The sequence below is a fragment of the Thamnophis elegans genome, chromosome 5 (genome assembly GCF_009769535.1).
Source record: "Thamnophis elegans isolate rThaEle1 chromosome 5, rThaEle1.pri, whole genome shotgun sequence".
NCBI classification, from domain to species: Eukaryota; Metazoa; Chordata; class Lepidosauria; order Squamata; family Colubridae; genus Thamnophis; species Thamnophis elegans.
The window spans coordinates 46,787,344-46,804,706 of record NC_045545.1 but is presented as its reverse complement, the minus strand read 5'-3'; the positions used below and the strand labels follow the sequence as shown (position 1 = coordinate 46,804,706).

Here is a 17,363-nt window from a genome sequence, read left to right as displayed (position 1 = left end):
GGAAGAAGGGATACAGACGCTGGCGCTCTCTCCCTCCCTCCCCCCTCTCTCTCTCGCAAATGGCAAATCTGAGCAGCCGCTGCTGGGAGCCCGTCCCATATCTTCTCCCAACCCCCAAACCCCTTCTCTCAGCTACTTTCTGCCTTGTGGACCTAGAACTGATTGCTGTCTCCAGCAATCAGGAGAGGCTTTCCTCTCCTATTATCGTGGAAGGCGTCTCACAAAAACCACTGCGAGGCAGTTGGAAACTGCTGCGCGGTGTTTTGTTGCCACCGTGCGCGGCTGTGCACCCACGCAGCTTAGAGGGAACATTAATGGCGGCGCTGACAATAGAACCAGTTCAGGGGTGTGGCAGGCTGAGTTACTATTTACTTGGCAGAACTGGTCTGAATCGGTAGGAACCCACCTCTGGTTCATACCTTGTATGCCTAAACCAGAGGTGGGTTCCTACCAGTTCGGACCAATTTAGCCAAGTAGGTAGTAACTCGGCCAGACACACCCCTGAATTGGTTGTATCGGTGGCGTCATAGGTGCTGCCATCTTGTTTTTTGCTTCTGTGCATGCACGTGTAGCACGCATCAAGTGTGTCCCCGAGCGAACCGGCAGTAACAGAAGTCGGAACCCTGATGTCAACTCAAATCAACCATAACTTGATATGAATTTAGTATGCTGCATGAAATCAAGAACAGTTGGGTTCTCAAAAGAAAAGACAGGTATAAATAATGCTTCTACCTGCCTGACCATAAAAGAACCACGACAACAGTGTTGTTAGAATGGAGTATTGCAGGCTGACTCTGCTCACTTCCAGGAGTTCAATCCCGATGGCTCAAGGTTGACTCAGCCTTCCATCCTTCCAAAGCTGGTCAATGAGGACCCAGATTGTTGGAGGCCATACTCTGTCTCTGTTAACTACGGTACTTAAAGAGGGCTGAAAAGCACTGTGAAGCGGTATATAAGTCTAAGTGCTATTGCTAATGCAGATGCAGTATTGCAAATGACCAACTAGCAAAATAAAGATTTATTTTCAGTCAGTCTGATTGGTGAATCTCTCCCACCTACTAAGGATTGTGAGGGTTTTTCAGCCAGATGGTGTTCCCTCTCCTGAACATACCAAATGTACAAGTGTTTCTCATTTGTTCAGTATTGTTGAGATCTTGTCCTTGAAATCAAGAGTATTGTCACTGAGCTGGTGAAAGCAGCCTTTCCTAGCCTGATGATCTGCAACTCTTTGCAGTCCCACCATCATGTCTTGTCTGGGAGTTGCATTCCTGGCACAACTGGAAAATGTAAGCTGGAGAAAGCAAAGAATTCAAAGCTCAGTAATGTGTAATTGAAAAACACAGTCCTTTCTCAAACAGTGCAACAATTCTGCATGTTTTTTAAAAGTTTTATTTGTCACTTTAATATTGGATAAGGTAAGAAAAACATGAATATACAGTAACAACCCCAAACAATATGTCTCAGCAGTCAGTCATCAATTACATATATCCGGAGGTGATACGTTACTGTTTTGGCATAATTTATGTCAGCATTCCAGTGGTGGGTTCCTACTGGTTCGGCCCGGTTCGGCCAAACCGGTAGTAGTTTGGCAGCCTGGGTCGCTGGAACTGGCAGCGATCCAGGCATACCACTCCCCTGAACTGGTTCTCCGGGCGGTGCCATAGGCACCGCCATCTTGTTTTTTGCTTCTGCGCAGAACACTTTTTTATTGCACTGCACATGCATGCATCAAGCACATGCACACGCAGCATGCATCAAGCACATGCATGCACATGGTACACACACAAGCGAACCAGCAGTAGTGCCTGCTGGAACCCACCCTTGCATCATTCCATTTCTAATAAAATGCAATTCATCCGCCTGAGAAATGATATACATATTTTACCAGTAATGTTTCTGCAAGACTGCTGTAGTTGATCATACTTCTAACACAATTATTCAGTGCCAGGGTATCCAAAAATTTCCATTTTTGAGCAATTATTAATTTTGCAGCCAATAAGCTCATTTTTGGTTAGAGTTATGTCACTCAAAAATGTGTAACAAACCTGACTTTGGACCACATTCTGCTTCATGTTTAGGTATAATTCTAATTCTTTGAATGTTGTCTTCCAATAAGGCAGCACTTTCTACAGGTCTGCTCCATAAGAAAAAAAAAATCCTTTCTGATTTCTACCTCTCCAACATTTTGACGAATAATATGAGATATTAAGTTAGTCTAGTTATCATTAAATGACAGTGAGTGATGCAATACCTTTGATTACATCTCCTATATGGAAGCTGAGAGCAAACTACCTGGTATATAAAGTGTTTGCCATTTTGCCTAGTGGTTAAAGTACCAGGTTAGAAACCAGGAGACCATGAGTTCAAAAGCCACTAGGAGACTTTGGGCCACTTACTCTCTGTCAGGCCAAATTCCTCACAGGCTTGCTGTTGTGGGGGAAATAAGAGAAGGAAGGAGTAGATTTGTTCACCCTCTTGCGTTCTTTATTATTTATTTAATGTTATCTATTAAAACAATAAAGGTGAGATTTAAAAAAATCTCAAAATAAATAAATAAATAAATTCCATCTCTTCCATTTGTTTTCCTAAATCTGCATCTATACAATATTTAATTAGTATTATTTTGATAACCATTAGGTTATTGTGTTACCAAAAAGGAAAATGACTCTGGTTTAAAAATTCTACTCCGTCTTCTTGATGTTAAAATGAAACTTCTGTTAAAAGATCAAATGATTTGGGAAACAAAAAGTAGTCTATTCTTTGGGAGGAAAATAATAATTCCAAATTAATATCACTGCTAATTAGCATAGTTTCTCACTTTGACATTCCCGCGTAGGATCTTTTTATTTAGTTGTGGTTTAAGAGAGTGCAATTTTGGAGTGATGACATAATGAAGTATTTTCTGTTTCTGCTTTCTTTATTATATTTTATTTATTCTATAGTATTTCTATTTTATTTTGTTTTAGTGTATTTTTATTTCATTTCTCCCTTCTTGATCTTTAAGCCTTAGTTTTTAGATCGTATAAGACTGCTACACTGTCTTGTTTATATTTAGTCATTACCACTTAAGATTTTATTTATTTTTCTGGTTATGACCATAATTAAATCTATTTGAATTGATTGACCTTGGGGGATAAGGTTGTGTGAATACTCGTTATACATTACATATTCTGGAAGTTAATTCTAGGTATGTGGCAAATAACATTTTGCCCTGAATCTGTTGTCCATCAGTGTCATTCAAGGATACAAATTACAGATCTGTGAGCAGATTTTTTTAAAGAAATCATCATCAATGATCTATTTGCTCCCACATAGTAATTTATTTCATATACTTTATTGGCACTGCTTTGTTACGTTCTGTAGATAGAGATATCAACTAATCCAAATGATGGGACTTCTAAAGATATATATTAGCCTTCTTCAACATAACTCTTCCAATGTTTTTAGAATTTAATTATATATTAACAGCGTTCTCGTCTAGAGTTGCACAACATGAAATAATGCTCTAATGCAGTTATGGTCATGCTCCTCTGAAGTGTTGGAAGAAATGACCTTCTGGGTTCGGCTCCAAGTGGGAAAAAGACACTGGAGACCTGGAGGCTGCTTGGAAGATGGTTTTAATGGTGGACATGACTACACGGCTTGAGTCCTGAACAGAAAAGGTGATCACATGCTTCAATGTTGGGGAAGAGAAGGGAAGGGGAGAAGCTGAGTCCCTGGTTTTATGCTCTCTCTGGCCTTTGATCTTGAGCTTGTATTCTGATTGGTTGTCAGACACCCATGGGCCCATGCAGGGGTAACTCTCTAGGCTGCATTTTGAATCCAGGTTGGTTGAGTTCTCAGATGCCATGTGGCAAGTTGGGTAAAGGGCCAATATTATCATGCCTTAATCCCATCACTCTGGAGCTGAAGGGGATAACTCTTTATTATGTAAAGTGGACTAGCTCAGGTTTTAATGGCTCATTGACAAAGGGCAGGAAGCTGCAGGCAGCTATTCTGTCTTTTAAACATGTTTCTTCCTTTTTCACATCCAGATAATATTCTGCCTTTTCAATATTTCCCTTTTCAATATTTCCTAGGATATATCATTTTTCTGGGAGAGGGCTGGGTGATAACTTCCTACAGAAGGAAGGGCACATGAGGTTCCATACATTGGGGAAGAGGCGAGAGGAGAAAAGGAGATGCAGGAAGACAAACACACAAAAGGAGAATTTATGGCAATTGAAGGGGATTATGAATGAAAATCAAGTCATGGGGAGAATGCATATTAGAGCAAAACCTGAGGAATTCCTTTTCATGTTCATATGCAGCTATTTCTATGTGGCATTAGTATCAGAGATTCACTCAAGTATGTTCCAGATATTTATAAAACCTGGGGTTTAGCCTGACTTTTAAGAGATTAAGTCAGAATTTTTGTGGGATGCTTCTTTTAAAAATCTGGGTGTGATGCAGAATCAAATTCTTTTCTTTTCGGTACTGTACTTGATTTCCCTTCTACGTTTAAAAAAAAAACTCTGGCAGAACAGAATTCGGAGAAAGCGGCAAAAGCGCGACAGGCAGCTTTTCGGTGTTGTCGGATCCGTTTTCCTCCAGCCCTCCCTTGGAGGAAGGGTGGAAGAAAATAAGATTTCAAATGTCTGACCGACTTCCTCTATTGTTGACTGCGGCTTGCTTGATTGCAATTAAGTGGTTTCGAACAAGCTGCGCGGCAAAGATCTATAGGTGGCGCTGCAGCAGGAGGCTCGGCGCGAGGTGGGAAGGCTTTGTAACGAAACAGGAAACGAGTGCGACCGCTCCTTAGACTGTGACGTCAGCGTCAGAGTGCGGAGCTGAGATTTCGGAGCAGGCTGAGCGGAGGATGGATAATACACCTTCACTGGAGTTCAGTGCCTGCTAGTTTGTCCTGTTTCTTCTCCAACATAGAGAAGAAACCTTTACCTCTTTAATCGTTACCTCTTTCTCACATATTAGACATAAGACAGGGGTCCCCAAACTTGGCAACTTGAAGACTTGTAGACTTCAACTCCCAGAATTCTCCAGTCAGCTATGCTATGCTGGCTGGAGAATTCTGGGAGTTGAAGTCCACAAGTCCTCAAGTTGCCAAGTTTGAAGACCTCTGCTTAAGAAAATGGCCACCCGTCCAACCTGTTCAGACAGGTTAATCTACCTGTCCAGGTGGGACCTCCCTGCCCAGAGCCCACTCTCTCCAGAGACACAATCGCAATCTAAATCTGCTCGCTTTAGAAGTACTATCTGTAGCAATACAGCTTTACTGCATCGTTTATTGACTTCAAGAACAAAAAACCTTCATTTTATTCTGCCTTCCCATATGAATATCCTAGCATATTTATAACGAAGCAAACGCGGCTGAATTCATTTCATAGGGCTGCGGGCTGTCAAGGAAGTCTTCATATCGTCTTTTGGCAAAACAGGCTTTTGCCTGCCCTGCCTGCCTGCCTACAAATCTGATCAGTGTTTATGATTGCTTTTTTTATTGCTAACATTTTACCGAAATACTGGAAAGCTTGCACAATCTTTTGAGAAATTAGTTAAATTTAGGTAATAAAGACATTACCCGACTATAGATTTGGATTTTTTGTTTTTTTGCCTCTTGGACCTCCCCGACTACAATGTTTAAAAATAAATAAATCTCAACCTGTGGAGTGAGTTAAGCAACCAGTTTGAGGTTTTGTAGTGATTAATCAGGATTTGAAGTCAGTCTTCCCTGATTAGATTTTGCGCCAGAATGTGTTTTTGAAAAAAAAAAAACACCAAAAAAGATAGAAGGCGTGTTGCTTTATGTACAGCGCCTTTTGCTATCCCCTCAAAGACGGATGAAACTCTTGACTCCATCAAACTTTTTCATGTACTCCATGCATAGCTTTTCCTCCTGCAAGCAGATCGCCCCTCCCTTGCCCTCTTCCTCTTCGCTAGAAGTTAGTTTGTTAACGACCCAGCCTTTTCCAGTAAATCCATCCAGTATCCTCCCAGCCCCCTTTCCGTCCTGCCTGAGGCTGAAACCCCCCGCCCCCGTCTCCAAGCGAGACTCCTCCACCGAAGGAGGAGGAAGGTCTCCTCCTCCCCCAGCGACTGTGGTGGCGGAGGCTGTCCATCTGCGACAAGGGCGGAGGCTGACTCCTATTCTCCTTCCCTCCCTTCCCTCCTCCTCTTGCTCTCTTCCAAGTTTCTGCTCCTCCCTCCTTCTCACAAACTTTCCCGTCGCTCTTGCTCGGCTCCCGGCTCGCTCCTCTCGGCTGCGCGGCGGATTCGCTTAGCCTGCCAGCCCGTCCCTTCGACCCTGCCCCGCTGCTCTGTCACGTCCACCCCGCGGACCGAACCGGACCTTCAAACAAGCGGCGGCAGCGGCGGCGGCGGCGGCGGGGGGGATTGGCACCCACCGTTTCCCGGACGGAGGATTTGAGTAAGTAAAGCGGCCAGCGAGCGCTCACCCGCTCCGGCCCTGGAAACTCTTTCCTTTGGAAGAGGAAAACGATTCGCTCGTCTCTGTGCGCCCCCCTGGCTGTCCCGGCCGGTGCAGAGGGAGGCTGCACGGCCCACTTTCTCCGCCTTCTGTCCCTTCCCCTCTTCCCCCCCCTCCCCGACTAAACCCCAGCCCTTCTTTCTCCCGCCCATAATGGTAGACAGGAAGAGGGGAAGGCTAAGGGGAAACCCCTTTTTCTTTTTACATCCCCCCCCCCCGGGGTCCATCTCCCCCTCTCGGTTGCTGCTGAGTTGTGGTTTTTTTGGGGGGGAGGGGACTCTCCGGCCTTATTCGCGGGCTCTTTTGGGCAACTCCTTCGACAAGTTTCGGTCTGCTCAGCAAACGTCGGGAGGTGGGGCGGGGGGCAGTTAAATGACTTTAAAACAAAACCTCTAGTTTTTTCTTGGAAGGCGGCCAGTGATGTGCTGCTAAGATTCCTTACTTTCTGCCACGATCGCGTCTCTGTGCTTTTAAGTTTTGAAAATTTAGTGTGTAACTTGATTTAGATTAATTTTTTACCTACCCTTTGTCCATCCCGTTGGGTTGTAGCTGTGGTGGTAGCCCATTGCATTTCTTGAGACGGTTTTCTTGTGAACTAGATTGTATATTCCGGAGAACTCAGGAAAGCATATTTTATGTATACAAGTATTGCGGTTCAATATGTATTTTTTTTCTTATCTCTCAGGTGGCCTTATTTTCCTTGGTATATAGAGGGTTTGGAGGGTTTATATATTATAGAGAGTTTGGCCTTATAGAGAGTTTGGTGGAAGTGAGTGTTAAAATTATTTTTTATCATCATTCAGATTTGAAAAGATTTTTTAAAAATCAAAACAGTTTTGCTTCCTGCGTGACTGTGTGTGCTGGCAGCTTGTACATAGGCCATAGGGGCAGTGTTGACAACTCACCAATTGCATAAACACATTTCCTCAATTAATTACCTTTGTGTGTTATTGGCATAATGCCATATCTCTCACTCCTGGGTCACATGCACAAAAATAAGTGTTTTTGTAAACTTAGTGTGTACAGAAATTATACAGTTCTAACCCAAGTTATAACTGACATCGTATCATTCAGGTTATGTTTCTGTGTGAATGGGAGAAGAACAAGCACTAGCTGTTTTGGGAAAGGAGAAGATCAGGGTTTTTTTAATCTTAAAAGACAGATTAAGGAAACAAGATGTATCAATCATAAGCAGGAATGTGGGGCTGAGATTGATTACGGTAGTTCTGGGCAGTTGACCTCCAGTGTTAATGAATCAACAAAGAGAACAAGACTATGAAACTAAAGAGCAAAGATCTAAAATGAGATTCCAGAAGGGTGTCCTCTTGTTTTCAAGAATAAAACCCACACTACATTGAGAGTTACATTAGGATAGGATCAAGACAAACTCCTCCCTTTTCTTGATGGATTTTCCAAGACCATTTTCTCATGGTGGACCCTTTCAGGAGGGTTGTTGTTTGATCACAGTTTGCAGGGTTGGATATATGGTTGATTGTACATGTCCATACATGTAAATGCACTGTTTGAGGAAATAGCTGTCTAGAAAATATCACCTGGATTGTATGTTGTATTGCTGAAGAACACCTGATCTTTCAAATGAATTTCTTTGAAGAAATTAATTTAGATACTCTCTAAATAAATTACATTTGAATCACAGCCAATGTAAAAATAGTGCAGCTTTACCTTTAGGTTTACATCTCCTTATTGTATATGGGGAAATTTGTGGACATGGTTTCAACATATTAATGATAATCCAATAGAGCACACTAAAAAGCTAGAAACAAGAAATTAAGTATTACTCTATAGATCTTAACTTTCTTCAAATTCAATCCAGAAATTCCCAGATTGTAATTTTGAGAATGAATTTATATATTCATTTGGGAGTAAATCATATTGTGCACAGTGGAATTATATAAACATATGGTATTTAAGATTGCACTGAAGTGGGCCAGTATTAAAAATATCAATGATACGCACATATCACTTACCAATTTTCATGAGACTAATCTAAAGAGCAATTAAACTTAGTGGTATTATAGAAAATAATTGTATTGTGGAAGAAAGTGTTCCTTAGATACCATCTAAGCCAAACTTAATTTGACAAGAATCTGTTTGTAATCCATTTCCTATTGTTTCTGTTAATAATTTAAATGTATGCCAACCCATTCTGGTATGCTATGTCTGTAGCTTTGTCTTCAGCTTAATGATATCTGTATGTGAATATGTAAGTATAAATAGTTATTATTGGATCATTTACCAGTCCTATTTTTATATGCTTGAATAGCTTGTTAGAATAGGCCCCTGTTCATAAGGATACACATGCATGTGTATTCCTAACACGTTTCTCTAAATGGGAGGTTAATACCTGTTGTGTGGATACAAAATCTGTCTGATTTCCATTCCAAGTCCAATTTTCGAACAGATGATTGCAGTTTTTCTGGGATGCAGGACCACTTTAAATTCGGTGAATAAAAAGTGTTTAATATGTGTGAAAAAGATTTTGATGCAGTTATTAAATCTGCCGCATGAAATATGCATATGGCTTTTTACATAGGATTTGCAAGACTTTGGAGTCAGAAGCAAAAAGATACTGCACATAGCAACAGACCACAACACTTTAAATTAAATACATCTTCATAGAAATGACATTTTTGGTTTACAGTTGTAGATGGGTTCTACGTTCATGCCCTCATGGGCTCTGGAGTGTCTTATAGCTTCAAATCCAAAATGTTACATACCCATATTTTCGGAGTATAAGACGCACCGGAGTATAAGACACACCAAGTTTTGAAGAGGCAATTTTTTTTAAAAAAAGTAGATAGGTAGATAGAGGGATAGAGAGGGAGAGAAAGAGAGAGGAATACAGGAGGGAGGGAGGGAGAGAGAGTAGGTTGGTTGGTAGAGGTAGAGGGATAGAGAGAGAAAAGAGAGAGAAATATAGTAGATAGGTAGGGGGAGAGAGAGAGTAGGTAGATAGGTACATAGGTAGATGGGGGAGAGAGAGAAATACAGTAGATAGGGAGAGAGAGAGAGAAATACAGTAGGTAGGTAGGGAGAGAGAGTAGGTAGGTAAGTAGATGTTTCCAGGTGTATATCCATGTGCTGGAGAAGGAAATCGCTGACAATCTACAGCACCTAAGACTTTGTTTCTGTTGGCACAGCACTTGATCAATGTAATTCTCATCAATCAGTTAAAGAGCTTTCCAAAAGGGGGAAAAAGTTTTTGCACTCTGCAAATCTCCCAAAAGCAGCCCGTTTTTCATGAAAATGGCCCATGGTTTTTTTTAAAAAAAGGCATGAATAGCCTTGGGGAGGCTTGCAGAGTGCTCCTGGGGGTGGGGTGGGCCAAAAATGAGCAAAAAAATGGCCCATTTTCATGAAAATGTGCCCGTTTTTTGTCAAAAGAATTACATGCATAGCCATACGGAGACTTACAGAGTGCTGCTGGGGGTTGGGGGAGGGGGGAAAGGCTCATTTTTGCTCATTTCTATCCTCTTGAGCCCCCAGGAGCTCTCTGAAAGCTTCCATAAGGCTATTTTGGTGAAGGGGCGGGGCTTCAGGAGGCAAAATGCTGTATTCCACTATATAAGACACACCCCAGATTTTCAGCCTCTTTTTGAGGGAAAAAAGGTGCATCTTATACTCCGAAAAATACAGTAGTTGAAATCTATATTTTCTGTTTGAATGCTTTCACTTCATTGTATTTTAACACATACACTTGGCTCAAAAGGCTCATGTTTTGCTAGATGATAATTGTAACAGTGTAGCATACTGTCTAAAATTGATATTCCTTTCCATTCTGCTACAGAAATAATATCAAATACTACTAGTTTTATATTTTCAAAAGAAAACATCCTTTTTCTTCTTCTTTAGTATGGTATAAAATATGAATTAAAATTTGAGTTTCAAATCTCCATTTAGCCATGCAGAATCCAGTACTATTTTACTGAAAATAATTATCTTCAGGCAAGGATAATTTTCAAGAAACTTTGCAAAGGATTTTTCCAAATTAAAATCTATAAGCAAACATTTAAAATGTGAAGTGACCATATTAAGAGACCTGATTTCAAGTTCTGCATATGTCTTAGTGACTTCAAACTGAGGTAAACGTAATGGCAGTTGTTACAATCAGATAGCTTTTGTGAAACAAGTTTGACAGTTCTTGGTTCATTTTCTTTATGGAAAGTATGCTTGTCTTGCAGAAATCATCAACCCTACTGACGGTAACAGTTTCTTATTTGTAGTTTCAGTACAGAAAAGTGATCAGAAGTACCATTTTGTGGGTTAGCAGATTCAGAAATATCAGGTGGAAAATTTTCTCCATGCTTCCTAATGAATTAATGGCTTCTTTCTAGAAGGAGCAAGCCAGAATGTTTGCTTTTCCCAAGTTTAAAACAAACAATACATCATGCTGTATAATATCTGTACGTTATTAGTTGCAGATGCTTCTAGAAGGAACCAGCAGTCTGACCATTTCTGCAGTTTGAGCATGGTCACCAACATTTAGTACATTGGAGTTGCAATTTGCACAAACTATGCTAAACTCTGCAGCCATTTCTGTGCCATTGGGCCATATTAGTGATACAACACTAGAAAGGGCTACACAAAAACTGAATTGGCTCAGTTTTTGGTTCAGGGTTTGCACCTGTACACTAATTCATAGTTTGGTGCAATAGATCTGTTGGGCTTACAAATATCAGACTATTCTGCTGGTTGTGACAATGTAAATGAGCTGAAGTGAGTCACAAACTTGTATCTCCTCCTGCTGTATTTGAAGACGGATGGTTGCAAATTTTCATCTACTTCTGGTAATGTGCTATTTTTGTCTCCTCTAACTGGATCAACTGCTTAATAGTATCTATGCTAATTTCAAATACACTAATTTCACATAATAGTTTAAACTCCTCAACAGATTTAGCAAGAATTCTAGTATCTAATGAGATAGCAAATGCAGATAGTTAAACACAAATTTTGAAGGTCCTCTTCTCAGAGAGAGGGGTGCATATAAGACCAAAATGTATTGTAATTTGCTCCTGCTTGGTATTGCAGCTATTGCTAAATCTGCAGTTTAGTTTCACAATAAGAAATGTTGTCATTTTTGTAATACTGTTGCTAAAAGATTAGTTGCTGCTTACTTCATATAAACTGCCAGGTATGTCTTTGATTGTGAGTATTGGTAGAGTAACCACTACAAGTATATTAAGATGATAGAAATCAGGGATTCACAAATTAGCATTATGAACTTATTTGCTTAGTGAGGCTATGGAGAGCGTGGCTGCTAAATACAGGATAATATTTTGTTTAGCAAATATTTTTGTTCAGCAAACATACAAAATGTGGCCCCTGTATATGTGTACGCACACAATCTAAATGTCCGCAATTTAAATGTCCATGTTCAATCATACAGCAATTTCTTGTTTTCCTACATTTCTTAATATAGATGATATTGTTTTCTGGCTAAAAGAATTATCTGTTTTGGGACAAGTATACTAAAATCTGGATATGAGTAATTTAAATATACGTATGAAAGATGCTTGTAAATTTCTGCATTATATCTTAAATGAAATACTTTAAAATGTATGTGCAAATGTGTGCTTGATATTCACACTTTATATACTGTATATAGAAGAGAAAACTCTGAAGTACTTACGATGTTTTTACAGTATAATGGATAGTACAGATATTTGTCAGTTTCTTTGATGTAGTGTGCCTGAAATCTACCATAGAAAATGCATTTGATGGTCTAGTTATAGCAATGTAATATGGTGAATGATTCCTAATTTATTTGTTCTGGGATATATGTGTGTATGCATATTTCTGCATATTCTGTGTGAGAGAAATCTACTAATTATTGAATTGGTAAAGAATGCATTCCATTGGGTTGTTGGAGTGTATATGGGCTGTGGTTATATAGAATGCATTCAGTGTTGTTGCTCAGATTCTGTTTCCCATATTGGCAAAACAAAAGTTCCTGATTTAACTTTAATAATGCAATTTATTTCATTGTAATTGTTCTGTGAAGCTCCGTGTGGATTAGCTGTGAATGAATGAAGTAATATGAACATTAATTTCATTCATTCGTTCAATTTCTATAGCTGTGCAACTCAACTCAACCAAGTGACTCAGGGCGGCTTACAATTCTAAAATTATAAAACAATTTAAACAATTTAAAAACATTAAAACAATAAAAACATCCACAAAATAATAAACAGCAGTCATGATAATTAATAACTGATGGTAAAGCCAAGTAACAGATATTTAACACATTTCAACTCCAGGCCCAGGCCCGGATATATTATAGCCAAGTTTTAGAACTTTGCGAAAAGCCAATAGAGTTGGGGCCATTTCCCAATGCTCTTCCAGGGCCCCATTGTAAAAAATGTTGCAGTAATCTTGAGGGGGGGGGGACTTACAAGGGCATGGATGACAGCGAGCAGGGCCTCCCAATCTAGGAATGGGCATAACTGGAGCACTACCTGAAGGTGTGCAAAGGCTCTCCTAGCTGCAGCTGCCACCTGATCTTCAATTCATGAGCCTTTTCAGAAGCTTAACCCAGATTTATCTAATGTGGCTTCTCAGGTTGTGATGTATGCTTTACAACATTTTGGCCTCTTACCTTGTGTCAAGGTGAGCTTTGCTGAGCAATGACAGGCATACCTATTGGACAAAAGAATATTATTGACAAAGGGTTAGAAACTACTGTTCAAGCATGTGATATACAGAGGTATCACAAATTGTTGAGGGAGAATGAGAGAAAATATTATAATATAATCTAGTCTAATTTTTATATAGAGAAAATAGAAGGTTGTAAGAGTCATACCAATTTGATGGTACATAGTTACTATTTATGTATTGTACTTAATATTATTTATTGGCCTTATTAGATGTTATGTCTATCCTATTGTTAGTTTACTGCAAGTAATTGTTCTTTGAGGAGTATAATTAGGGAACATAAGTATTAGTTGCACTTTTAATATACTCGATGTATAAGCTTAACACTTGTCAGCCTCATGTTATGTTAAAAATATTTAAAACTGCTGGCTTATACTGGCTGGCTTATGCAGCAGTCTGCAAAATCCTTCAATTACAGTGTAGTTTCCACATAAAGGAAGAGATTGGAAACAGGAACAAACTGGCTTGAGCTAACCTGAACCGTAAGCTTGTTCTATAGAAGTAACAGGTAAAACCTTCATGTTGTGGAGATGGACATTACTGCCTTATCACTTTGTCTACATACTAGGTTTTAAAGACACTAAGAACAGGACCGTTAAAATAGCTAACAATTTTTTTTCAGATATCAGGAACTATATACTTATTGCCATGTAAGACAAACCTCTGTTGTCTTACTCCAAGACAAGGTGCTCCAAGACTTCTAGTTTGGGCGCAAAAGACCCAACACAGCTATGTTTCTGGAAACTGCTGTTATTTGAGAATATATCAGCTCAACAATTATCTAACCTTGATTAATAGGGAAAGGGCTGTGGCCATAATGTACACGGTGTGTGGAAGGGGCAAATGATACTGTATCATTTACACAAATGCTACAAGTATATACAATAATGGTATCTGGATTATTCTGGACTATAATTCCCTGGATTTCCAGGCAGCTGGGTTACTGGTTTTATGGGGGGGGGGGATTTTGTTTTGGATTTTTAAATGTAGGACAGCTTTTGTCAATGTCTATACCTAGGGCTTATCTACAATCAAGAAAAAAAATCAGACTTAACATTCAATTTTGTCATCTGTGATTTCCAATTTAACTTTTCAGGATAGATAACTTTGGAAATAAAACAGTAACATCATTGAAAAATAGAATGAATTAGTCAAGCAGTAGACCTAGAGTGTTAAAGCTTTAAAGGTTAAAACCAACACCTTTAATTATACGAAAACAATAATTGGAGACATGCAAATCATTATTTGTTCACATTATGATACCAGATGTAGTAGCCCAGCAGCAATTAAGTCACTGGACACTGGTAGATATTGTCCTGTAGAATTAAGCATCTTGTGCAACACACAGCTATGGATTATCTCCTTTGATTGGGTCTCTCTCTCTCTCTCTCTAGTCTAATCAAACAAGAGAGGGAAGCTCTTGCTTCTTTATCCTATCCGGATCCCCATATTTACAAGTTACAAGAATCCAAATTGGATCAATGTGCATCATCATCATTCCCTTACCCCAATCTTGGAGGCCAAATCTGATAAAAATTTTATCTGCAATGAATTATGGAGATGCTTAACAGAAACCGTCAGTTGCTCTAGCTCTACCAATTCAGGATCCTGGTGTCATATAGTGGCAGGAAAAAGTGCCACCCAACTCTGAATGGGCCCAATGGAAACAGATGATGGTGATGGCTCCACTCACAGAAGAGTAGTCCAGGTAGACTTTAGCCATGCTGTGATTGCCATGAGATTTTCTGCATTTAGCCATAAGATACTGCTCAATTTGCTTCAGTTCTTCATTTCCCTATTTAACTAGATGACTGGTTTTATTCTGCAAACTAACAGAATAGTGCTGAAGAATGATGATATCTACTGGTCAGGCAATTGTTTAATCCTACAAATTGGCCAGGTTTCAGCCATTACTACAAGGAAACTGGAAAATCCCCAACTGCATTGATCCGTGAAACAATTGCAATGGATTGTTTAATGAAGTTTCCACCTACAATATTTGTATAATTATCATAATCAGATAATTGCACAGATCAATTTTAGGAGAAACACTGCTCATATCTTATAAATGAGAGATTGATTCTGTAAAAATTTATATGTACATAATTAAAAATATTTTTAACTATACTATTTGGCTTGCATGTAAAGTTGTGTAAGTTTCATCAATTCATTAGTCAATTAGCCTTTTGTTGGATAAGAAATCGATATGTTATTGGTTCAGGTAGTCCTAATTTAGGCTCCTCATTTGGGACTAGCACTATAGCTGGTAAATGAAGTAGCTGCTAAGCAGAACTTTATTATTTTATTATCTTACTTTAGCTTTCCTTTGCGTTGCTGACCTGTGAAAATCATAATGCAACGAGTAGTTGCAGAGGTACTTTTTCATTACCATCCTAATTTCAATGGTCTCTAAATGAGGTGGTCACTAAATCAGGAGCACCTGTAAAGGAGAACTATTATAAGGCAACACGTAGATATCTCCATCTACAATAACAGTATGTAGATTGTTGACTAAAAATGGTAGTATAATATTGGAGAATGAGTAGTTTGTATAAAAATATCTGTTGTTTTCTTTTAGCATAGTAACTTTAGCCTGTTATCCTTTTACACCTTCTCAGTTCAAATCCTTCCACTAAATGATTGTCTCAATTTTATTCATTTCCCTCATCAACACTTACCTACTGCTTCCCTTCAGCGTCCTCTAACACTAAAGCAGCTGATTCTTCTCCACCTCTACCAATGTGGGTCCCCCCCCCCTTTCCATTTACTGAAAACTGTAGCGCAACTAAATTTAAGTGAAATTCTGATCACATAGTATGTTGATGTTTGGTACTATTATTTCCAAAGTGTTATTTGGCCCTTCTCAGCATTGCAGTTTGTGTGTCACTTAATAAAGAAAACTCACGGGAGGAGAAATATTCAAGAGTTCATGTATTCATTTCTATTCAGACCACCCCAGTCTAGTTTTGGCTCTCTCCAGCTGGTATACTTTTCTGACTGCTACCTGTATATTTCCTGTGCAGAGCTAATGTTCATAGGTTTTTCAGTGAAGTTCCAAGGCATTTACAAAGTTTTAATGTCTCCTTAAAATAGTTAACTGTCAGAATATGTCGTCACTTTATTTTTATTCTTTTTTTCCTTCCCAAACCATTTATTGAATGACAGAAAATGAAAGTAATGTGATTCCAATAGAGAGCGAGCATTTAATTTCCCTCTGTTTGAATTGTACTAGTGTTTTTCTCTCTCAAAATTCCAGCTTACGAAAACCTTTCCTTTTCTCAAATTATTACTTTTTTCCAGAACTGCATTTAAGAATTTAATCACATTTTTTCAACAAATTTCTATACATTTGGTTAAAACATAACTTTGTAATGTAACTGCTTTTTGCATTCATTTATTATTAACTGAAAAGAAAAGAACCCACAATTTCTATTATTTTGTAATGTTACACATTAGTAGACACATTTCAAATGCTTCCCTTGGTATATGTGAGCAAGAGTACTAGGATAACTCTTAATAAAAAAAATGAACCCTGACATCTATAATATTTAAGTAGTTTTAGCTTACTCTCGGATGCTGTCTGCAACTAATCAGGTCAGACCACCACTAAGAATTATCTATTTCTTTCCTGAGTCTCTGCTTGGGAAAGTTAGAAGGTGCCAGAAAAGTGAAAGAAAAAAAAAGGAAAAAGAGCTGTCAGAAAGACAAAAAGGGATGTCAAAGAGAGTGAATCACTGCTCACTTTTTGGCTCTGGACTTACCAATGGATAGTGGCAGGCCCACCTTTGATAGGGCCCCCCAAAAGATTTTCCCATTTAGAACCAGGTTTAAAAAAAGAGTTTGCATACACCATCATATAAGGACAAGGTATTAGCAAAGTGCAGATATGCCAGAGCAAGAAACAGAGATTAGTTTCTTTTATTTTGAAAGGTTTTATTTCTTAGAATCTGGCATGTATTTTTTTAGAAATGTTCCTGTTCTTTTGAAAATGAAAGTTAAACTAGTGTGTATCAATCATGGTGAGATACCAGATGACTTTAGGCCTTTGCTTTCTCATTGTAAGGCGATTCCTGCCTTGTTTCTAAAATAAGCAGTCCAAGATGGTAAAATTGCTCTGGCTCTTTCTTATAATTCTGACACCAAAGATTTCATTGGGTTACATTGAAATTAATATCAATTATAATATGACTTCTTCTGTCACAGAGAGACC

The 17,363-nt window shown here is 38.9% G+C and overlaps 1 protein-coding gene across 1 annotated transcript in view; it reads left to right on the top strand.

Moving 5' to 3' along the window:
- The first annotated feature begins 6,048 nt into the window (after window positions 1–6,048).
- TEAD3 (TEA domain transcription factor 3) overlaps window positions 6,049–17,363 on the top strand; it is a 99,459-nt gene continuing 88,144 nt past the window's right edge. Inside the window, 1 exon segment of the mRNA XM_032217898.1 lies at window positions 6,049–6,421. The gene's annotated coding sequence lies outside the window, so the exon portion shown is untranslated.